General features: G+C 37.6%; 1 protein-coding gene across 7 annotated transcripts in view; it reads left to right on the top strand.

Annotated features, from left to right (window-relative positions):
• Positions 1-25,389, top strand: part of GRID1 (glutamate ionotropic receptor delta type subunit 1) — a 1,020,611-nt gene that overhangs the window by 684,160 nt on the left and 311,062 nt on the right. The window lies entirely within an intron of this gene.

The raw sequence follows: 25,389 nt of genomic DNA, 5'->3' as shown, positions 1-25,389 counted from the left end.
GAGTTTTAAAAGTTGCAAAGTTGTCAGTGTCGTCATTTGTTTTGAATAATTGAGTAAAAAGCACTTAAAATTACTGTGAATGTGTGTGTATATGTGTGTGGGTGTGTGTGTGTGTATATATATATATGTGTGTGTGTGTGCTTCCCCCTTGGCAACGAGCATGTCCCCCCTAGGCAACGAGCATGTCTCCCCTAGGCAACGAGCATGTCCCCCCTAGGCAACGAGCATGTCCCCCCTAGGCAACGAGCATGTCCCCCCTAGGCAACGAGCATGTCCCCCCTAGGCAACGAGCATGTCCCCCCTTGGCAACGAGCATGTCCCCCCTTGGCAACGAGCATGTCCCCCCTAGGCAACGAGCATGTCCCCCCTAGGCAACGAGCATGTCCCCCCTAGGCAACGAGCATGTCCCCCCTTGGCAACGAGCATGTCCGCCTCCCCCCATGGCAACAATCCCTTTTTGTGTGTGTGTGTTTGTATTTTTTGTCTTCCAGGACCGTGCATGCTGTGGACTACTTCGGATTCGTAGGATTCCGTCGATGACTGGAATTTTTTTTTTAAAATAAATTGGTCAACGAGGGTGTGTCCGCATTTTCTTTCAATAAAACCTTCTTTTTGTAATTAAAAGTGTTTTTTATTTCTTCGCGAGACTCTATAATCAGCCATAATAGTGGTGCTGTCTACTTGACGGTGCTCATTATTAAGGGTTGGCCTTAGTATTTGCCATCTTTTTATTTTGGCAAATTCACACTAACGCCCATACCATTACCCCGGTACCCACCACCACCAGGGGTGCCGGGAAGAGCCAGGTACAAACCAGTACCTGACCGTCTATAGATGGTCAGGTAGTGGGGCGGCCGCAGGCTGTTATTGTTGAGCTGGAATAGCCCCCTAACAGTGGGCTATCCCAGCTCAGTAATGGCAGGCTGCTGTTGCTTTTTTGTATCTGGCTGATTTGGACAATAGGGGAGGAACTCACGTCAATTTTTTTTTCATTTTTTGGCCAATAAATGAAAATAAATGATAGGGTGGACCCCACATAATTAAAAAAAATAACAATTCTGACCAAAAAAATTATGTAGGGTTCCCCCTATTAATAGAGTGGACCCCACATCTTCTTTTTTTACCAAATTTTCGGACAAAAAAATGAAAAAAAAAATTGACGTGAGTTCCCCCCCTATTGTCCAAATCAGCCAGCTACAAAAAAGCAACAGCAGCCTGCCATTACTGAGCTGGGATAGCCCACTGTTAGGGGGCTATTCCAGCTCAACAATAACAGCCTGCGGCCGCCCCACTACCTGACCATCTATAGACGGTCAGGTACTGGTTTGTACCTGGCTCTTCCCGGCACCCCTGGTGGCGGTGGGTACCGGGGTAATGGTATGGGCGTTAGTGTGAATTTGCCAAAATAAAAAGATGGCAAATACTAAGGCCAACCCTTAATAATGAGCACCGTCAAGTAGACAGCACCACTATTATGGCTGATTATAGAGTCTCGCGAAGAAATAAAAAACACTTTTAATTACAAAAAGAAGGTTTTATTGAAAGAAAATGCGGACACACCCTCGTTGACCAATTTATTTTTAAAAAAAAATTCCAGTCATCGACGGAATCCTACGAATCCGAAGTAGTCCACAGCATGCACGGTCCTGGAAGACAAAAAATACAAACACACACACACAAAAAGGGATTGTTGCCATGGGGGGAGGCGGACATGCTCGTTGCCAAGGGGAGTGGGGACCATGCTCGTTGCCTAGGGGGGACATGCTCGTTGCCTAGGGGGGACATGCTCGTTGCCTAGGGGGGACATGCTTGTTGCCTAGGGGGGACATGCTCGTTGCCTAGGGGGGACATGCTCGTTGCCTAGGGGGGACATGCTCGTTGCCTAGGGGGGACATGCTCGTTGTCTAGGGGAGACATGCTCGTTGTATAGGGGGGACATGCTCGTTGCCTAGGGGGGAATGGGGACATGCCCGTTGCCAAGTGGGAGGGGGACACAGTACTACTACCCCTATCCTGTATATATTGGGACACAGTACTACTACTCCTATGCTGTATACTTGCAAATATGCAAGTATAGATGATACAAGCATGTACATCTATATATCCAGTTATATATTCCACAATGGAATCTAACCTCACAAAATGAAAATGTAGTCTGGGCTTATCAGGTGATCAAATTTGGGCTTGGACAAGTGAGTGACATCATTTGGAAGACCACTGTATTTTTTACAGAATACTGTGAAAATACGGGTTACATACAGGCTACATACAGATGTCATACAGCCTGTATTTGCGACCAGAATACAGCTGTAAATACAGGACAGAAAAGGCATACGGCCGTGTGAATGTACCCTAACAGTCTGTAAAGCCAGATCACAGAGGGGCTAGGGTAGCCCATCAGGTTCATTAGCACTGTGCCTGGATCTATGAGTAAGTGTCTCTGGTTTATCATGCTGAATTTGATGGTGAATATTCTGTCCCAGAACCTCCCCTCCTGTGATTGTTTTGACAGATATTTTTGTGTTTGTCAGTGACTTACGGGGTGGCTGGTGGATTAATTGTTTCTTAGATGAGCCTGCCCCCACGGCTAATAGAGAAAAGAAAATGGGGTAACATTGTGAAAATCATGAGACAAAATAATGGAATACAATTAGGTGTTGTACTGTCTAGTTTAGAAATATCAATTTGGAATAAAAATCAACAGCGGTGCTCCCAGTTTCGGCTGGGGAGATTTATCAGAAGTGCATGGGGGCAGAATTGTTCTAGTTACTCATGGCAACCAATCAGAGGTCAGCTATGATTTTAAAAACAACTGTTGGAAAATCAAACCTGGTCTCTGCTTGATGGCCATGGGGAACTAGAACAGTTCTGCACTCAGACACTTGCAAAAAATCTTCCCTTATATTCACTTCTAAAGGATTAAAGCAACAATCTTTGCTGCATTCATAAGCTCTCATCAATAATTATTTCTACCACGTGCCTATATATATTTATATATCTTCATGTTGATTTAAATAAAGATAGACCGCCTACGGCTCATTGATTTTCCCAGTGACCCTGAAGTTATGGCAGATAACAAATCCTTCTGCAACCTTATCTATATGACAATGTCAATACTAGAGGACTTATAGTGTCTTTTAAACAGGGAGAAGTGATGCCATTTACTGGGTAGTTAAATAGATTGATTTGAAGCCTAATTAAGTTTTATAATCTATCATATTTGGTTAAGTTCCTTAGTAGGGAAAGCTAGTTGAGTTATAATTGGTATCTTGTACAGTAATTGAGTGATATTACTGCATTGTATAACACTAGAAGTATTTAGTGACACATATCACAAAACAATTCTGAAAATTTAAATGACTAAAGGGGGCACTTAGCCTACCATATTCTACCTGCAGGTGAAGTACTAATGGGGAAAATACTTTTAAACAGAAGTTAAAACTTGTACATACAAGCAAGATTTTTTTAAATTGGGAGTTTTGTAGAATTTGTGATCGCCACTTTAGATTAAATTAACTGGTTAGGATAAATTTATTACATTTATTAAAGGAAATCTACCATCTAAATCCAACTTGATAAACCATCACACTTATTCATAGTTCTAGGTACTGTCACTGTGGTAATTTTCTTATTTTTGTTATTAATGACCTCCTTCTAAACTCTACTTTAATATTATGCTAATTAACCAGGAGGCTCTGGGAGGAGAGGGGGTTGAGTTGCCTGAGTCATTCAATGCTGCAGCTTCACTTGCTGTTACTCTGTCTCACCTACCCCCTCTTTCCCCACTACCTAATATAATCTCATGGCACCAGATGAGGTTTCAGCACTCAGTTGGAGCAGGGGAGTGCTCCTTTCACACTTAACAGACTGTGAGGCTACAGCACGGAGCGTCTCTGCCAAACACCTACTAGAGCCCTTCCGTTTTATTGAAATAAGTGCCATTCATTTTAGAAGGAAGCAGGCTATAGAAGATGTATCCACCATTTGGTTGAAACATAGTTACTTTTCAACAAACATTGCATAATTTATAGTAACGTATGTGTAAATGTAAGAAACTGTCGGCAATAATGTGATTTATAAAACCAAATATAAATAAACGTGCACTTAAAACTAGTCTATTAGTTTATTATAAAACTCATTCATTAGTTGGTTAAAAATTAATTAAAATATCCACCAAATATAAAAAACTATTTTCTATAGATATTTTCCAGTATAAAAAACATACCCATTTACATCGTAGTGGACAAATACAAATACTGACAAAAGGTCTGTGTATATGTGTATGTACCGCACTTTTAAACTGTGAATAGATTTACTATCTCTACCTCTTTCTCTTATGAAAACAACAGATGATATAATAACAACTCCTTAATCGGTATAGAATATCACAACAAAATAAAATCCAATGAAATAAACAATATACGGTTCTTGATATGTTCGGATCCAGGGGTTTTCTGTATGGCATCTGAGGGTCCTTCTTATCCATATACAGTTATTGTTGGGGTTAGAACCAGTATATACACCTTTTCTAAGACACTGAAGTTTGTCATTATAAATATTGGAGTCTCACTTGACTGTCACTCCTGCTGATACCATATCAGTATCTCATAAAAAGATGGTTTTATAAATAAAGCATCCTCAGGCGTGAATCCCGCATCGGGTAAATTGCAATAATATTGTTCCCAATGGTTCCACTGATTCTCATTTAGAGACACTTATTTATATGTCCAGTCTATAACTGTTGATGGTAACAACTTGATTATTTAATCCGTTTTTACTCTGACCCCTCTGCCCACTGTGACACCTGGTTGATCTCTCTGAATGCTTTACTTTTGTCCCCAGCTACAATGATCAGCTATAAAGTGTCTGTAATGAAGTTTTATTGATAATCCTTGGTCCCATTATCCCATTACATCAAAAATGTTGAAAATCTAATTGTCACTGGGGCAAAAATAAATTTTTGTCTGCAGCTACAATAAACTATACAGTTTCGACTTACATACAAATTCAACTTAAGAACAAACGAATGGCCCCTATCTTGTAGGTAACCCGAGGACTGCCTGTATTGGAACCTGCTCAGCATCTCGAGATCATGCAGCTGTTTTTGAAATCACACTGCACATGTTACACCGGCCGATCATGTGACCTTTGGGTTTGTGATGTCATTGCCTTTGGATTACAAAGGCAGCATATGCGTTTTAAAGCGTATGCATATTGCATATGCGTGTTAATATCGATTTCTTGTAGCTTGTGTCCTCTGGATATATGAACTTTGGCAGTAATTAATTAATAATTAGAAAATTACTAACAATGTTTATATGTGGCATATATCTGGATGACACAGGCTACAAGAATCAATATTAATATAGCTGCAATACATAATACAAAACAGCAAAAGCCTACATGCTTATGCAATACTATCGTTATCTGACATCACCAATCCAAGGTCATATGATCGGCCAATCTAATGCATGCGCAGTGCGAGCTTAGAAATACCGCGGCTTCACAATCTTGAGAACCCCTGGATCCGAACATATCATGTATATAGTTTATTTCATTTTATTTTATTTTGTTGTGATATTTTAATATCATCTGTGATATTGTAATGTCATCTGTTGTTTTCCACAGGAAAACGAGGTAGAAATATCTATCACATTTTAAAAGTGTGGTATATACACATATAAACAGACATTGGGGCAGATTTAATTACCCGGTCTATTCGCTATCCAGCGGTGCGTTCTCTGCGGTGGATTCGGGTCTTCCGGCAATTCACTAAGGCAGTTCCTCCGACATCCACCAGGTGTCACTGCTGCGCTGAAGTCCACCGAGGCCCCCGGAGTGCACGATCCTATACTTGGTGAAGGTAAGTGCGGGTCCCGCGACACTTTTTTTAAAAAAATGCGGCGGTTTTTCCGAATCCATCAGGTTTTCGTTCGGCCACGCCCCCGATTTCCGTCGCGTGCATGCCGGCGCCAATGCGCCACAATCCGATCGCGTCAGCAAAATCCCGGGGCAATACAGGGAAAATGGGGGTAAATGACCCCGATTTTGTCAATATTTGCCCACCTTTGCTCAAACTATGATGTAAGTGGGTATGTTTTTTTTTAAATGAAAAATATCTATAGACAATAGTTTTTTATATTTGGCAGATATTTTAATGAATTTTAAATCAATAAATGAATCAATTTTATAATAAACTATTAGACTAGTTGTTAGTGTCTGTTAATTTATATTTGGTTTCATAGGTTTTGGTGTAGTGGACAGTAGCATGGCAACTAGATTTAATTTGTTTCATCATTGAGTGCCACCTCAAATATCTTCTTTAATAATTTGATTTATGTTTCCCGTGTAGAATCAGGTGTGACATAAGCTTTTACATTAAATTAAAGGAGCTTTCAGAGAAGGGAATAGCAGCAGTGACAAGAATGAAGTACTTGGGGTAAATTTAACTCATTTATACTTAATACATATATACTGTATACAGTATATATGCTATTCCTTCATAAAAAAAATGAAAAATATTACAATGATTGATGAAAATATGGAGGACCTAATTGCATTATTATTTAATGATGAGGAGAGCTCAAATTATTCAACGACGGTTAGAGACAAAGAGCCGTATGTGGCCCGTAGGCTGTACAGTGCCCAGGTCTGCACTAGATAGATGGGCTCACTTATACTATTAATTAATGCAAAGTCAGTCTCGGACCATGACTAAGGACAATATTTTACAATGTCCTAAACACATAGGTCTGCCCTATGGTTTTATGAATGAGCATGCATGCTCTATGTATGGTATTTTTTAATGGAATGAATTAAATAAACAAGAGTCTTTTTAAGAAAATAATACCAGTGCTGGTTTCTCTATATATTCATTATGGATCAATATGCTTTAATTTTCTTCATTTGAATAAAAAAAAATGTGACTAATTTCCATTTCAGATTCTTTGTTGTGGCAATGACCCATGGGATTCACAGCTCTGCTAGAATACATTTGTATACTTTTCATTAAGGTATATCTCCTTTGTTAGATGAAGAACACATAAGTGTGAAATAGCTTCAAGCCATTTACGTATAATTAATATCCATTTTCCAAAAGCTTTTATAAGCAATGTTTATAAATTGTACAAAGATACATTAATGAAGAATTTTACACCCTTTTTCTGGATCAATAACTAATCTTCCAAATTATTACACATGTAACTTAAATAGATTTTAATTTGTCTTCCTCATTTATGTAGACAGAGTGAATTCTTCCAGTGCTCATTGTCTTGTGAGAGTTTATTTATGTACTTGAACATACTGTATATTGCAATACAGGCAGTCCCCCCTGTTACGTACAAGATAGGATACGGAGGTTTGTCTTTAAGTTGAATTTGTATGTAAGTCGACCTGTATAGTTTATAATTGAAGTTGTAGACAAATTTTTTTTGTCCCAATGACAATTGGAGTTTCCAAAATTTTTGCTGTAATTGGACCAAGGTTTGTTTAATAAAGATTCAGTACAGACACCTTACAGATCATTGAAATATGGGGCTATAGTAACATCCAGAGAGCTTCACCAGAGGTCACAGTGGGCAGAGGGATCCGTCTGTAACTAGTGGACATTTGTAAGTCGGGTGTCCTTACCTAGGGGACCACCTGTGCAAAATCAAAAGTTGGTGATCTTTATTGAACCTTTATAAAGGTGATAAAGGTGTCCTACACCGAAACGTTGCCATTTGTTCAATAAAGAACACCAAATTTTTTATTTTGAATCTGGGGTGCTGCCTGCTTTTTACATTTTCTACCCACAAGAGGACCAAGCCAGGACATTTGGGGGCTCTGCACCCCTCCCTCTGGGGAGTCTTACAAACTCCACTAACTTGAACTCTACTTGTGCAGGCTTGTTAGTCTGCACCTGGACCAGGGCTTTATTAACCCTAGCTGCAACATGGGAGGTCACCCTGATCAGAGCTAGAGATGATGCTGAGAGTGAAGCAAATCTGAATGTAAAGACAGCCATTGCCTTTGTTTTGTATTTATTAGATAGAGAGGGAAAAGCTACTGTGTTAGCTAGCGCCTGGACGGGCAGGTCTTTTGTTCTTTTTGTTATGAGCCTGTACATGTTGGGCCTGTAACCACAACTGATAATAAAGACTGGAAGGCAAATCAGTGAACTGTCTTGGCTCTCACCAGTGAGCTTAACCCCTACAATATGTTTACTTAGCTGTTTGTGTCATACTACTAATAGAAAAGATATTTATGGATAGACTAAAGTTAAAAATCATGTTAAATGTCTAAGTTGAATATTCACTCAAATAGCTGAAGATCATTATCCTCATACAATTTAATTCAAGAATTAATATAAGACAATAATCTCTCTTTTTTGTTGTTGAAGTGTCAGATTTCCTGTTTTTTCTCTCTTGATAAGTTTGGGACTGTTGATATTTACTTTTTATGGAGTATATAGCTAGATGTAGAGCATGTATCTCATGGCAATACAAGAGTAACAATAGGGGTTAGAAGGCAACTCAATACAATTGCATTGAAAAATAGGTTAAATATTATGGCTGATGAGTCTTGTATTATCCTTAGTTGTTACCAGTTCAGGTTAAAAGGTTGTTAAGTCGGTGTGCAGATAGGTCCACATCATGGTGAGAGCAACCAGCCAGTATCTAGATTAGAACCTCATGCAATTGTAGTGTCCCTTTGTTGGGTGTTGTGACCAGTGCAGTAGAAGAACTTTTCTGATAATCTTATGCTAGTTTCAATTTTTATTAAACCCAACATGAACACAAGTTAACAAAAGGCTAAAATGTCTAAAGGCTAAAAGGATAATATCTTTTGGCACACGAATGTTGTCATGAGGAAAGTTTAGAGAGGACACATCTGTAATTGGACATGTCCAGCCAAGAAGAAAGGTTAGGGAGGACTCGTCTGAATGTGATACACTACTCTTGATGCTGCTTTAAATTTTAGAAATTTAAAACATTTATTGAAAACTATCTCTATCTTACCCGGGATGATAGGGGGAGCTTTACTCGAGTTATATAATATCATCAAGTACATGGTAAAAAGAATAGAAATAGAATTCAGCAGCATTTACACAGTGATGTGTATAGGTAAAATGTTTGTGATTGCTCTAATAGAGGATCAGCCTTTACTTAGAAGGATCTATCAAGCCTCTACTCGACAACAGGGTTTTAATTTCCCCTTGTGATGACAGCTCAGTTCCAAGGCCTCCTCTGTTAAGATATCAGAGGACAGCAGAATAAACTCAATTAAGCAAGGCTCAATCAAACAGTAACAAAAGCTAACACAGGATTCAGTCTTCTAGTGAAAAGCAATTGGGAACCAGAGACCAAGCCAGCATTTAGATGAATATATATATATACACACTTGGCTGTGCATTTTTGACTATTACTGTATTCAGTTAAATATGCTTTGAAATTTACAGGTTGATGCTAGGCCACATGAGATGTTGAAATCTGACTGCTAATCCCACATTTGCAGTAGGGATTTGTAGGCTTTCTTATTTTTTGGAAGACAATTAGTGGTGTGATTATTCCAAGATTGCACTGGGATTGGTCAGTACGCTGAAGGCATTATTAAATGACATTTGTAGGTGGAAATCATTGATGCATTTAGCGGTTTTGATATTTCTAGGTGTTCCAGAGCAATGGAAGCAAACATTACAATACTAAGGCATAGAAAATCAAAAACCCAAAATCTTCTTGGGTTTAGTCTACAGTTATTTTGTCAATCATTGTGACAAGACTTAAAGGAAGAAAATCTTCATACTATTTGAACAATTGTCACATATTCAGAGGATAGATGGAAGATAATCTTTCTTTCTGCTAACATTTGTTATTCCATGAGCTAAAGGGTTATCATGAACTAAAATACTGTTATAAGGGGCTTCATGTTGGTTACTTACTGCTCCCATGTCACTCAGTTTCTTATGTCATCCCCATTTTATTGGACTTTCTCATCAAGTCTCCACACCTCAGAAAATACTAGGAAAGGACAATCAGCCAGTTATTATGGGTTGGTCAACAAGTGATTTACTGAATTGAATTGCTTTTCTTTCTAACCCCACTGTGCATGTGGACAATAATGGTGGAAGAAGTTAATAGAGTTAATTCTAGGAACAGAGTAGAACTGCTGCCAGACATCTTCCCTAGGAACAAACAGGTTGACCATTTTAATTCAAATGCCCCATGCCTCTTATCATAACAAATCATATCCATTGATATTCATTAGCCTACCTGCACAGAAACCTGTGTATAATTATTCAGTTATTTGTGAATGAGTTGCAAACTTGGACAGGGCAATCAAAGTAGTATGTGCAAGCCCATAAAAAAATAATTTTCAGTCTATTTCAGGTGACCAGTCATTTTTTGTGCATGAATTATTTGCTTTTAATTCCACCCTGACCGCCCACTTTTTTGGAGGAGGGTGGGTACTGAGCCTATAGTAAATGTGGTAGGCTTGCCATTCAGGTCCTTGCCCAGTCTCTGCCCATTTCCTGACAAGCCAGGTAGGAGAATGCCAAACTGGCTGGGGGTGGTCATATGCTTTCTACACCAGAAAACTGTTGGAGAAAGCATAATGAATCTACCCAATTGCTTTTAAATTCTGCAAATATTTAATTCATATTGCATTTACACCACATTTTCCCAATGTAACCAAATTACTATGTTACAGTGATGTAAACCCCATAATTATATTTACACGGCATTTGCATTCACATCACTTTAACATGGTGTTTGCATTTACATGGTGTTTGCATTTACATGGTATTTGTGTTTACATTACATTTGCATTTACATTGCATTTACATTACATTTCTTTTTATTTAACATTACTATCACATTTATGTAACATTGCTGTTGTGTTTACATATGTGTTCACAGTGGGTTTACATTGGGTTTTTGTTTACATTGTGCTTGAGCATTTTAGCAGCCCTGTGGCTAGAAGCAGCAATAGTCTGAAGCCGACTGATTGAGATCTATGAAGAGTTTTCTAGGCTTGATCTAAAAAGAGGATAAATGACGTTTAATATCATATATTGCTTTCTGTAAGAGGGGAAATGATGGGGTGTGTTTTGTAGCAGTTCAATGTTCTATAGTCATTCTCTATGTGATAAAATTTGGCAACGTATTCATTGAAAACCCCTACAGAATCGGCTTGTGTTGATAGTCGCAGAAAATCCATAAGATGCACTGCAAAAAGGTAAATCTGGTATTGTTTATTGGTAAGGTAAGGTTTTTTGAGAACAAACTGTTCCCTTAATCTGATCCAAACAACAATAGAATAGCATATAATAAAATATTTGATATACCGTATATATTCGAGTATAAGCTGCGTTTTTCTCCACAAAATTTGTGCTGAAAAACCCTAACTCGACTTATACTCGAGTCTATTAAAATAATTAACACTGTACTCACCTTTCCGACGTCGACCATAGGTCCTCTTCTGCGTCCGATGCTTCGGTGCTGCCTTGAGTCCTTTAAATCCTCTTTGGATTCTTCTGCTCCTCTTCGGCTCCCCTTCAAGTCCCCTCGCGATGCTGGTGGCCCACAAACAATGACGTCGGCAAGCTGCTGACGTAATTTTGAGTGCCAGCCGAACCTGAAGAGGACCAAAGGACCCAAGGCAGCATCAATAGCAGAAGAGGACCTAAGGGGGATGTCGGAAAGGGGCTGTCTGGCTATATACTACAGGGGCTGGCAGGCTATATTTTACAGAGGGATGGCAGGCTTTATACTACAGGGAGCTTGCTTGCTATATACTACAGTGGCTGGCAGGCTATATATTACAGGGGACTGGTAGGCTATATATTACAGGGGGCTGGCAGGCTTTATGCTACAGGGGTCTGGCAGGCTGTATACTACAGGGGCTGGCAGGCTGTATACTACAGGGGCTGGCTGGCTATATACTACAGGGGCTGGCAGGCTATATACTACAGGGAGCTGGCTGGCTATATACTGGGAGGATGTGACCAATGCATTTACCACCCTTCTGTGGCTTATACTCATGTTGGCTTAAACTCAAATATATATGGTATATATATAATGTTGAGAGAGGAATTATAAAACAATTATACATATATAGAGAAATTCTTTGACAAGCCACTTGTAAAACATATACAGATTAATAACTATTTCTCACCTACTACAAATGCCATACAATATTTGTTAATAAAAACATATAAATATAACCTTGGTCTGTGCATGACACCAGATTGGATATGAATAATGTAGATGCGAGTTTAGAATTCAGGTTTAATTCAAGATGTTAAACAAAAATATACAATTGCAACCATTGATGTGCAAAGCCTCCTAATTCAGGGGTGCAAAGGTTATTTGACTGACTTTAAAAATTGCCATGAAAATGTTCATCAAAAATGTTCATATGTTAGTAAAGCTGTGAATCCTTTGCAGGCACTGACTGTCTTATGTCTGACATCACCAAATACTGGGTATTCCACATTGTGATGCTTTCCCAACCCTTTTCTGCAGATGTCTCTCTTTTGTGACTAGTTTATATATTTGACTTATTTGCCTTAAAAAGAAAAAAACTAGGTTGCTTTCACAGTATATTCTGGATCACTGTCCATTTGTACCGTGAAGCCCCATCTAATCAACATTTTTGCATTTGGTTGACTCTGAGCAGAAATTCATGTTGCTTTTGATAGATCAAATAAAGTAACATTCTTGAGATTGTGATACCTTTTAATGGCTAATTGAAATATAAAATGTTACAGGCAAGCTTTCGAGACAGCTTAGGTACCTTCATCAGGATTTTTTATGCTTTCTGAAGATTTTATACACAATGAACAGTAAAGTGATGCAAAAAAAGACAGTAGCAATAATGTTGAGACAAGAGGTCCTGAATTAGATTACTTGGGCAGTGTGACAGTTTATCGCCAACATGGTACAAAATTTGAAAATAGTACATCCCTGTACACTTGAGAATTTATCCAGCTGCTTTAGTATTCAATCCCAAAATTATAATGACCCAGTGCAATTGGAATCCATGTTTACTGATGTAATCATGGTATAGATTTGGTTAATCTTGGTTTCATCCACCCAACAAATGCTGTTCCGAAACTGGGTTTTTTGGTAAAGTTTCTATTTAAGGGCTAAGTGACACAACCTTATAGCTTTGAGTCTGCACTTTAAAACCATTTCAACTATATCTTAAAAACAAAAACTTGTGCAAAAATTTGTGTAAATAACAATGGACTTAATACACATAGCAATACTTTCCACTTACAGTATACTTCTATGTGGCCAGGAATATGTGATATCATGTTATATTATATTACATATCATATTACATATATCTTGTCAGAATAACTGAAACCCAGAATGTAAACAATTCCACATTTAATGAACACAAGTTGGTATTGGCTAAACTCTGTTGATAATTCTATTCCTACAATACAGTAATGTGCCATTGTAATTTGGTACAATTTAATGCATTTACATGTAATTATAGCACATAAGTGTACAATATCTACATGATTATTTTAGATCATTTACACAGGGTTTGAACATAAAGTATAGTAATTATATGGTATGTGACAGCATGCAATTATTGTATTCGGTGTTAGATGACCCTTCTATACAGTAGGGAACATTATATTTAATTGATGGTCTTCATTTTCGAACAAATGAGCTATTGCTTCAATTTTCAAAAATAGATATAAATTCCAAGAGATTTAGCTAGTCAATAATCAGAAGCATAAATGAGAATATTACACTTTGTAAGGACCACACTGTCTAAACTAGGGGTGTGCAACCGTCGGTGGTCTGAAGAACGCGTTGTCATACCACTCAACATCAAAGGGTTGTACTTGTAACCAATTACCACAGTACAGCATAAAATGCCTCCTCAGCAATTAGAAATTCAGTGGTCAGTGGCCATGCAAGACAAATAAAAAGACCTCAGCAATGACAATATTAACAATGGAGATCCCTTGGAATAGACAATAGACACTGGAAACTCCATATCCGGCCACCAAAATCATTGGAAACCTCTGGGCAAACCACAGCTAATACTACTGTATTTGCACAACAAATGCAGTTGCTACACTAATAAGATATCTAACACAGAAGAATGTAAATACTCTTAATTTTTACTGCTATATGATGATTTGTGACAGACTCCCTTTTTCTCGGAAACTGCAATGTAGAAAGCTAAGTTATGTAAAGGGTCAAGGAAACTGTAATGAAGAAGAAACAATGTACATGATGTCATGATGTTTTTCTCCTATATATGTCACTGAGACAATGGGGGACAATGGGGGGCAGAAGCTTGATGCATCGGGGCAGGAGGGTGCGGCACGTTTATTCTACGGCCCCCTACTCGGCCAGCCATACACCCCCTCACGCCCCACTGGATTGAAGGTGGCGGAGAGGGCTGAATAGTCTCAAGTGCTAGCAATAGGCTAGCATTTGTGATTATTTCAGGGCCTCTGTGCCACGTCACTCCTGATAAATGAGCCCCAATATCCACATATCATAAGGTCATTATTGATGGTTAATATTGAGATTAGCAAGTCTTAACCTATGTTTACACTTTAGTGTTAACAAATCCACATGTACATCCACGTCCTTATCCTTCACAAGATAAGGATGACACCTACACAGATGTTACATTTGTCTGTTATTCTGTTTCTTCTGTTACTGGAGATATAACAGTCATTTAAAATTTAAAAAGTGAAGGCGGAATTAAAGAGAATATTTTGGGGATTTTTATATTCATGACTTTCTATTGTGTAGGTTACCAGTCTCAGATTAATGAAACCTACAGCCCCGATCAATCAGCTGAAAAATGGATTATAGCACCTTCTAGGTGACAGACATCATATTTGTCAATCACGAAGCAGCTCCATCTTATTCAATTCAACCACAATATTGATTGACAAAACTACCTTTAAAAGTCATATAAGCTGCTAAAGGGGCTAGTGTGACAGAGCTGCCTATGTAGATAAAAATAGGACAAGTCTATCTGTGTATATGATGTGCTTGTATTGTTAATTAGGAATATAACACTTTTACGTCTATAGAAAATACCCCACTATGTTGCTTTGTCTCCACTTAACTTTATCCCATGACATTCAACATGTCACCCTTAACCCCTTCTCCTTCTAAACCTGCATCTAGCTGTAAGGTATCCATAGAAAGAGCCTTCTACTTTGCTCTGCTTGCAGTAAGAAATAGTTTTAAACCCTGACATATTTGGTATCATATCAAACACTGTGAAATACAATAAATGTTTGAAAGCAAAGCAAAAAGCTTTATGTACAGTTGAAATATATTGGCGGTAATTTATCAAGCCCTGGCACATAATGTTTTCCCTGTCCTAGAGGTTGCATTGGATATACTAAGAGTCTCTGACCTCTTAGGAGCAGGAGCAAGGCTAGAATTGTGCTATAACCTGTGCAAGGAACACCAGAGCCACCTCCATGCCCACTTGGCATGGAGGTAGTGTAAGGGGGGGAAAGTCGTGTGCCAGGGATTACGACTTTTTCAGGACTCATACACCATTCTACTTCAGGAAGCATTATTATTGCTTTAAAATATTTAATATTGAAAACTTTATGAAAGCCATTATGAAAAATGTCTTACAATTTAGTGGTGTCATAAGATAGTATGCAGACTATGGGTACTTTGATCCCTTAGATATAAGTTACTCTACAATCTGTGTCCTCTCTTCCTTCAAAAGATAGATGAGATTTGGACTATGTACATATCTGCATCTGACTATATATATAATTGGAAAGAGTTTTGAATGCAGAACTTCTTCAGCCATTAAAACACCCTTAAAGAACATTAAATAATGTAACCTCAACAGACCCCATTATAGTTAGTATGGTCTTATGGCCACTGAGGGTATCTTTTATCTTCTTTTGAGTTTGTTGTATCTTTGATGCATTAAATTGCTAAACATAAAAGTAAAACTTTCCATTGTCAACGAATAAAAATATGCCTCAAAATTACTGTAATCTATAGCAAAAATGTCTCGGAACTCAATTTAAAATGTCTTTATTAAGATAAATTAAATTTTAATCTGTGAAATATTTTTTTAAATCTTTTCTAGTGTCAATTAAAAAATAATTTGTGTAGACTTTGTATCATAAAATAAATTCTATTGCAACAGTTCTTTCAAAATGTAGCTTTTGTTTCAAACTAACAGTATTCACCCGAAATAGAAGAACTTAAATGACAAAATGATTTTTAAAATTGCAATAAAAACTCCATTAACATGTATTTTATACTGTAATTATATCCTCCGTGTTGATCTCTTTTTTTCTGCCATAATTGTTCAATCTAGTTAAACATTTCACTTTACTCATATATTTCAATTACATCAAAAATGTTCTAAGTGAGAATAAATACATTTTATGACTGGATTTTTAACTGTGAGAATATATTCAGGAATAATAATGTCTTATTAGGCTGTCAATTAAAAACAAATTACTTTGCTAGTGCCACATATGCAACTACACTAAAGTAACACTGCTTAAAATGTTTAATGGCTGCTGATTTAGAAAACAATACATGTACATAACCAGGTTAGAACTTAAAATCAAAATATATGGCAAAACTATTTTAAATATTGTAGTTATTTTGTTTAATTTCCATATATTTTTTTAATTGCTTCGACTCAATAACAAAATATCATCCTTCCTTACCTTCCATTTTGGCTCAACACATCCTGTCATTTATGGCTTTAAAAATTAAATGTTGGATGTTTCATAAATGATATTTGTCTAGGAGTGGCCACCTGATGTGGCATTCAGCATATCATGGGTTAAGTGTAGCAATTATAGGAAATTTAAGTCTATAACATTAATGGAAATTGAAGTTCAAATCAAAATTTTCAGTAAGTCCACAGTGACACCATGGGGCAGATTTATCAAGCAGTCTGAAAGTCAGAATATTTCCAGTTGCCCATGGCAACCAATCACAGCTCAGCTTTCATTTCACCAGTGCTCATGAATATTTTAAAGGGGAGCTGTGATTGGTTGCCATGGGCAATTGAAAATATTCTGACTTTCAGACTGCTTGATAAATCTGCCCCCATGTGTATGAGGAGTAGTGTTAGGGGGTCATTTACCATTATTTTTCTTCCTTTTTTCTGTCGTTTTGAAACATTATTTGGCGCTTTGAATTTTTTTGCACCTATTTGGGGACATTTTGAAATTTCCGCCAGACATTTGTTTTTCATCAGTAAGACACATTTTTGACACCCTTGCATTCACAATGAAATAATTTTGGCTAATCTGTGGTACAGAACATTTTGGTTAGTAATTGCTTAGTAAGTGCGTAGTAAATACTAAATTGACTACTGAGTGTAAGGACATAGTCATTGCATGAAATTCAATCTGTGTATCAAACAGATTTATTGTTCTGAACCCTAGTGAGCTAAGATGAACTTATATGCCTATGCAGTGAGATTGGCCCCGTGTAACTGCCCTCACATTATTGTGTATTTATATACACTGACAACATTTATTAGATGGTTTTAGATTCTGTAGTAACATACTTTTAACAACGATGTCTTGTGGCTGGTACCGCATGTAGGTGTTTGCTCTGTAGAGGGCTGAATATTCATCTAGCAACATTTGAATGTATGTCAAAGGTGATGTTGAAGTGAAGGACAGCTGAAGTAATCCGCTGCGTGGACAGCATCCAGGAACTCCATTTATACTCACTCTTCAATCCATTCGGTGCTGGTTATATTAGTATACTGGTGCTTGTAGTTCTACATTCTATATTGTGCTTTTCTGTGTTTTATATCCCTTTCTTGGACCTCTTTGACTATTTGCCTTCTAATTCTCTACCTCCCTGCCATCTTGGTTTTGACCCTATTAGCATGACCTTGCTTTTGTCTGTCTGTCTTTGTCTTTATGTGGGCAAATAGGCAGGGACAGAGGTTATTGGAAGTGCAGTCATTGTAACTCTTCCTTTACTTGAAAAAAATATATACTTTCAAGATAAGTGTTTTGGAAGTTATATGTACAAGTTCTAAGACAAAGTGTTCCAGCTTTTTAAAAGCTTCCAAGCCTTTATGAAAAAAAAAAATAATGGTAGTTTTTAGGGAATCTTCACAATTGAGTGTTTAGTTAAATATAAGGCACTCTATTAAACAGGTAGGGCACAACTATTGAAAATTGTGCAGCAATTTGTATGCACTCTATTGTTATTAGCTGGATATTGCCATACCTGGAGTTTCTATTGCCTAGGACTTTAATTTAAAGCATAACACAAATGTAAAATAGATTTTTACCACATTTTCATATGTGATTTGCCCTTTATAGAATGATGCCCTTATTGTATTTCTCACCCTTTTTTTTTAGAGTAATGGCATTTTCTGTTATGCAGTTGCTTGTCAAAAATCTTTTTCACCAGCAGTGAAATGGGCTGAGGCTAACCTCTTGTATCTGCCCTGAAGCTCAGTTGAATTTAGTCTGCCTTCACTTCCGAAGATACCTTTTGCTATCTCATTCAGTAATTTCACAGCAAATCCAGTGATTCCTACAAGTCACACAGAGAGCACTGTCACATGACCTTCTTATCATCCCTCCTGTGTGAGAATTAAGAAGTAGCCCCTCCCTTCTGTGAGTCCGTATTTCTAAACACTCTACGGAATGATAATAGAGAGCAAGGAAACTGCTGCACATAGGTAATCAAAATTAATTAATGTTGTTTTCCATTTTAAGAGCTATTGATTTGTGAAAAAAATGTAGGAGTGGCACTTTAAGTGCCCTTAAAAAAGCATCTGAAACTGTCATTTTTTTCACAGCGTTAGGTCACTAGAGGAAAATAAATGTAACTATTTACCTTTTTTGACCATTAAGAAAATTGGAATGTACTTTTTAACTACTTTGAATGCTAAAGATTATAACATTGATGTAAAGCGCTGTCTCAACAAAGTGTTGCAGGTATTGGGCTGCCTACTTTGCTTATTCCTGAAAGCTAGAATTTATAAACAAAATTCCTATGCCAAGGGGTAGAACCATTAATGGACCTGATAAAACTAATTTGAAAATTTCACCCGTATAATACATGAAGCACAAGGGTATGGGCATTAATTGGTAAGATAAGTTCCATATCCTATTGTAATTGCTCTATAAGCCTCTAAAGTTTTTTTTTTTTTTTTTTTTTTAAGGCAAAGCCAATTATCTTTTGTCGAGCAGCAAGTTATTTGTGTAGGATGCGTTCAGATTCCAGTCTTCATAAAGTAATTTGTACCAGACTATTGGACAAACATTTATAGTAAGGAGACTTGACAGCTATCTGTTAACAAACACCATACGTTTGCTTTTAATGTTGTGTTTAATTAAACTGTTAATTAGTGCAATGTTCTTTTATTGAAAAATTGCTAAATGTGTCAAGTTCATTGCCACCATCGTACAGACAATTGTGTTTGCTTAATATGGCTCAAGGGAGAAATCTGAATTTCATTTCTAAGGCTACTTACATTATTAGTTGCGCTAACAGAACAATTGTTATTCTGAAGAAGAAACATTCAAAAAAATTTAATTACACAAAATGTATGTTTGTTTTGTGAATCCTTTGAGGCAAAACTAGCATATTTCCCATATGGCTTGCAGAATAATTCAGTACCAGTCTGTTTAACCACCCCTTCTTACTGAGGTGAAAGAACATTCACTGCAGTAATGGAAAGTGGAACAGCATTTGGCTAAATTCATTTTGGTATAGGATTGGCAAGACTACGCCAAATATATATCTTAAACATAGGTATAAGTTTGTAAATAGATTGTATGGTATGTGTATTTATTTGTGTACACAGTGAAACCTTTGATATGTACTGTATGCAGTCATAACTTCAGTCAGACTACTGTGATAGGCCACCATCACAAGTGGGAGAAGTCTTGTAAGCTATAAACCGGGGCTGATTAAGACTGCCATGGGTCCTGGGCTGTATGAATATTATGGCCCCTAAAAGTCTGAAATTCACTTCCTCCATATGTTACTATAATAAAGCTTCTTGAGGAATGGAAGATGCCTGCGTCATTGGGTTGCTTTCAATCTGCAGTTTCAGGACCTTTAGAGGTCCTTCAAAGGTCCTGAAATGGCTCTTTTGTACATGTGTATTCAGAGCAGGAACAGATGTAAGAAGTACAAATTTCCTTCTCAATTTACAATTTGGTGGTTGGTTTGGGTGGCCATGTTCCCCCAAGGAGGCCAGGGCCAAAGGCTACTGCCCAAACCACCTGTTTTATAATCCGCTACTGACTAAAAACCGATACTCTTAGTATTCTGGGAAAGAAATATATACATTTTTCCTGGATGGAAAAAGGAAAACTGCATCCAGTTCATTGAATGGGAAACCCCATCCTATTTTTTATAGAGAAGTTAGCAGAGAAATAAAAAAAAATATAAAAATGAAACTAAAGACTGAGAAAATAAAAAATGAGTAGTTTCTACTAAGGCATTAAGATTTTTGGTTTGCAAGCTATGCATCAGATACAAATACAGATGTTCCCATCATCAATTTAGCTCCAATTTGGTTAAGAACCCACATGCTATCAAATTTTTGAAAGGCTCAATTCGTTATACATACAATAATATATAAGGGCGGTTCAAAAAGTATCCGTGTTTGACATCAGTGGGTGTTCCTGAGGGAAGTTGATGTTATCATCGTATGCTGCCATCTATCAAATGATGGGAAAAAAACAAATCACAGACTGATTGATAGGATTATTTTGATTTGGCAGCCATTTGAGTAAAACGTGTTTCGTGATTTTTGCTAAGATGGAAAAAGAGCAGTATCGTTTGGTAATTGGCTTTTTGTTTTATGGATGGGAAAAAATGGAGGAGATAAAAGCAAAGTTGGATTCTGTTTATGGGGACACTTTGCCATCTATGACCACAGTTAGATTTTTGTTCAACGTATTTAAACGTGGGCGTACATCCGTTTTTGATGAGCAGGGACCAGGAAGCCCAGCTGACGTGGATACAGAGGGAATCATTTAAAAATTCCATGACATGATACTCGCTGATCGATGAACAAAATTGCGCAAAGTAGCAAAGGCTGTAGGTGTGTCGACCAGAACAGCAATTAATATTTTACATAATAAGTTGGTGGCCACATTTGCCGAAAAAGAAGGTGCTGTTTCAACATGATAAAGCACCAGCACATTCATCCAGAGTTGTCGCCGCCAAACTGCATGAATTGCGTTATGAATTGCTGCCACACCCCCGTATTAACCCGATCTGGCTCCCTGCAACTTTTTCTTGTTCCCTAACATGAAGAAATGGCTTGCAGGAAAAATTTTATCTCAAACGAAGAAGTCATCGCCGAGACAGACGCGTATTTTGGAGAGATCAACAAATACAAATTTTTGTAGGGTTTAAAAAAATGGCGGGAACATTAGGAGAAGTGTATCTTTCTAAAATGTGACTATGTTTAAAAAAAAATTTGAAAAAGATGCTGTCTTCATTTATAACACGGGTACTTAATGAATTGCTCGGATACAGTATCACTGTACATCAATTTGTGATTAAAAGCACCAAAGAGTATTGCTCTGAATAGCTTCTTTATTTTGATGTGTCCAGCTAAGAGGAAAGGTGAGGGAGGACAAATCTCTAGCTAAGCCTTGCCATGGACCATCTCAATGAATTTGGCAGAAGGTTTTATAATGGAGACCCTTGGAGTATGCCCCACTTGCCATCACTGCAATTTAACGTTGATTCAATTTGAACATTCTGTAACATTACAATGACTAAAACCTGCTCTTCATTTGAGTATTGCTATATTCTCTAGGCAGGCTAGAATTAAGCTGGCTTATGCTATTGATGCATTACACTAGAAATAAATGGGACACTGGATACGGTTAGAATGGATACATAAAAGACACTTTAAATAACTAACCCTTAAGTTATTCTCTAACTTTATGCCGCAGTGTGCTAATTTTCTTACCACTAGGGTATAGAAGAAGCAAATGTACATGTACATTGATTAATACCTGTCTAGAAAGACAGAATTTAAATGCCTTTCAGACTCAATTTAGAAGCAGTGCTGGGATCCTCATTTGTATCTGCAATGCTGCTGTTATTGTAAGGGAAATCCATAAAAAGTCTCCTAAGAGAACATCTGATACCAAGATCTCCTGGCAATGACATAGTTAAGCAGTACAATCAATGTGTTCCCGTGTAGTATACAATTTCAGAACATATTCAAGGAAACATAAATTTAATTTGTTTGCATATAATTGCTTTGTTCCCAGACCCCCATAAGGTAAATTGTTGAATACTTGGCATCAGGCACAGGCAACTTATAATGCATCTCACGCATCCCTGACAAAGTCTACGGCCTTCGAGCAATCTACAGTGGCAGAGACAACTACAAATAGTATCAGAGCTTGGAGGAGCAGATACTGACCTCTGGGACATGTCGTGAGTTACAGGCTGATTAGAAAGGAAAACATTTTTTTACATCTCATTCCACCACCAACTGCCCAGAAGTGTAATGCAGAATATGATGTTTGCCAGGCAGTGTATGTTAGTATTTGATATGTGGACAGCTGCGTGCATAGGTCTGTGTGCGGCATCAAAGAGCTTTCCGGCTTTAAACATGACTGGAATTCTAATTTGCTACATTGATGTTGCTTGATGGAATGAATAAAGATAGGATGGATATGGTAATAAGTTAAGTTACAGTCTTCCTCTTTTCCTATTTATGTAGGTGTTTTGCAATGAACTCTTCTAGTTTTTAGTATGAGCTTGATCTTATTACAAAATATACAGAAATATGCAAGGCAAAAAGAATGTGGCCATCATTAGCTGTATGCACACTGTCCCTTGGCACCCAGAGCTTGCTCTTATACTGAATAGACTTCAGTGTAGCTCTATTGTATTTTTTTTTTATTCCTTTGTGCCCGATATGACTGTATATTCATAGACGGATTCTAATCATTTTATATTTCAAACTAATTTAAAACAAAAACAATCCCAAAAATGTCATTGTAGAAATTCCCAAAAAATAAAAGATAAGCTCTGTTATATTTTGTAAGCTGTCTAATAATAATAAAAGTACTTTTAAAAAATGATGAAAACATAGTTTATGAAGTTGAGATCCGGGAAATTTTAGTAAGTAACTAATTCTGGTGATAAAACTATCTGTCATAAAAGCAGATCATTTCAAATTTGAAAATGACAAATTTCTCAAAAGGTTTAGCAAATTTTAGTTTGCTAAATTTACCAACTAAAATTTACTAACAAAAAGTACAATTGTTATTAAAAAAAACACTCTCAAATCATTTTGGTCAGTTAGTGTTAAAAAGCTACAACCATATAAAGTGACACATGCCAGAGTACAAAAAAAGGGTCTACGCCTTTACAACTTAACCCGTTTTTAACCATTTCAAGGTAAAGCTATTTTGTATGTTAAGTTTAGTAGGTAGAAATGACACAAAAAAATGTCACTCCCTAGTTCTACAAATATATCACACTGTGTCCCTGTTAGAAAGATTTTAGAATCTGCCGAATCATGACAGTATTCTATTCAAGTACAGAGGCTTTTAAGATTTCTTTGTAGATAATTTATTCCTGCTATGTGTGCTTGATGGTACACAAACATAATAGAAGAGCTATCAGATGCAGACAAGGGTTCAGTGCAGTCATGCAAGTGCCATTAAGCAGCTTTGCCTCTTTATATACTTGTCTTTCAAACACATATAACAAGCATATAATTAGCTTGACATCCTTTGACCTAGAAAGTTATATGTCAGTCCATTAAGATGGATAGTCCATGCCATATTTCCTGCTGCTGATGGATATAAAATAGAGTTGCATTGATTCAGATCCATGTTTACTTAATGAACCCAGATATTCAACTGGATGTTGGGAAAGGAAATGAAAGGAGGGCAGAACAAAGGCTGTCCATTGCTCTGAGCGGCGTAAATGGTTTATGACTGTGAACTGTTGACACTGAAGTACGATCCTTACATCACATCATCTACATTAGATTTATCATTCATAGATAAGGATTACACACATTTCAAAGTTTGATCTGAGCATGACTAAGTAAGTGGAGATAGGAGAATTCACTTTCCAGGCTCAAAAATTTTCATTTGATTTATGTTTTGTAAGAAATGCAGCAGAATGTAGTAGTACCATAAATACCATACCATAAGTACCTTTTAATGATTACTGATAAAATAAGTTCAAAGTGAACCACAATAATATGCACATCAACCATCTAATCAGCAAAAACACATCAGAAAGGGAGCTCGTTCAGACCTCCAATAAGTCTTGTCTGACATGGTCCCCATTAATACCTCACTGTGTCTTAGTGCATTCCTGTATAGCATACACTCACCGGCCACTTTATTAGGTACACCATGCTAGTAACGGGTTGGACCCCCTTTTGCCTTCAGAACTGCCTCAATTCTTCGTGGCATAGATTCAACAAGGTGCTGGAAGCATTCCTCAGAGATTTTGGTCCATATTGACATGATGGCATCGCACAGTTGCCGCAGATTTGTCGGCTGCACATCCATGATGCGAATCTCCCGTTCCACCACATCCCAAAGATGCTCTATTGGATTGAGATCTGGTGACTGTGGAGGCCATTTGAGTACAGTGACCTCATTGTCATGTTCAAGAAACCAGTCTGAGATGATTCCAGCTTTATGACATGGCGCATTATCCTGCTGAAAGTAGCCATCAGATGTTGGGTACATTGTGGTCATAAAGGGAAGGACATGGTCAGCAACAATACTCAGGTAGGCTGTGGCGTTGCAACGATGCTCAATTGGTACCGAGGGGCCCAAAGAGTGCCAAGAAAATATTCCCCACACCATGACACCACCACCACCAGCCTGAACCGTTGATACAAGGCAGGATGGATCCATGCTTTCATGTTGTTGACGCCAAATTCTGACCCTACCATCCGAATGTCGCAGCAGAAATCGAGACTCATCAGACCAGGCAACGTTTTTCCAATCTTCTACTGTCCAATTTTGATGAAGCTTGTTCAAATTGTAGCCTCAGTTTCCTGTTCTTAGCTGAAAGGAGTGGCACCCGGTGTGGTCTTTTGCTGCTGTAGCCCATCTGCCTCAGAGTTCGACGTACTGTGCATTCAGAGATGCTCTTCTGCCTACCTTCGTTGTAACGGGTGGCGATTTGAGTCACTGTTGCCTTTCTATCAGCTCAAACCAGTCTGCCCATTCTCCTCCCACCTCTGGCATCAACAAGGCATTTCCACCCACAGAACTGCCGCTCACTGGATGTTTTTTCTTTTTCGGACCGTTCTCTGTAAACCCTAGAGATGGTTGTGCGTGAAAATCCCAGTAGATCAGCAGTTTCTGAAATACTCAGACCAGCCCTTCTGGCACCAACAACCATGTCATGTTCAAAG

This window comes from Engystomops pustulosus, chromosome 11, assembly GCF_040894005.1.
Source record: "Engystomops pustulosus chromosome 11, aEngPut4.maternal, whole genome shotgun sequence".
Lineage (NCBI taxonomy): Eukaryota > Metazoa > Chordata > Amphibia > Anura > Leptodactylidae > Engystomops > Engystomops pustulosus.
This window is presented reverse-complemented; position numbering and strand designations above follow the sequence as displayed.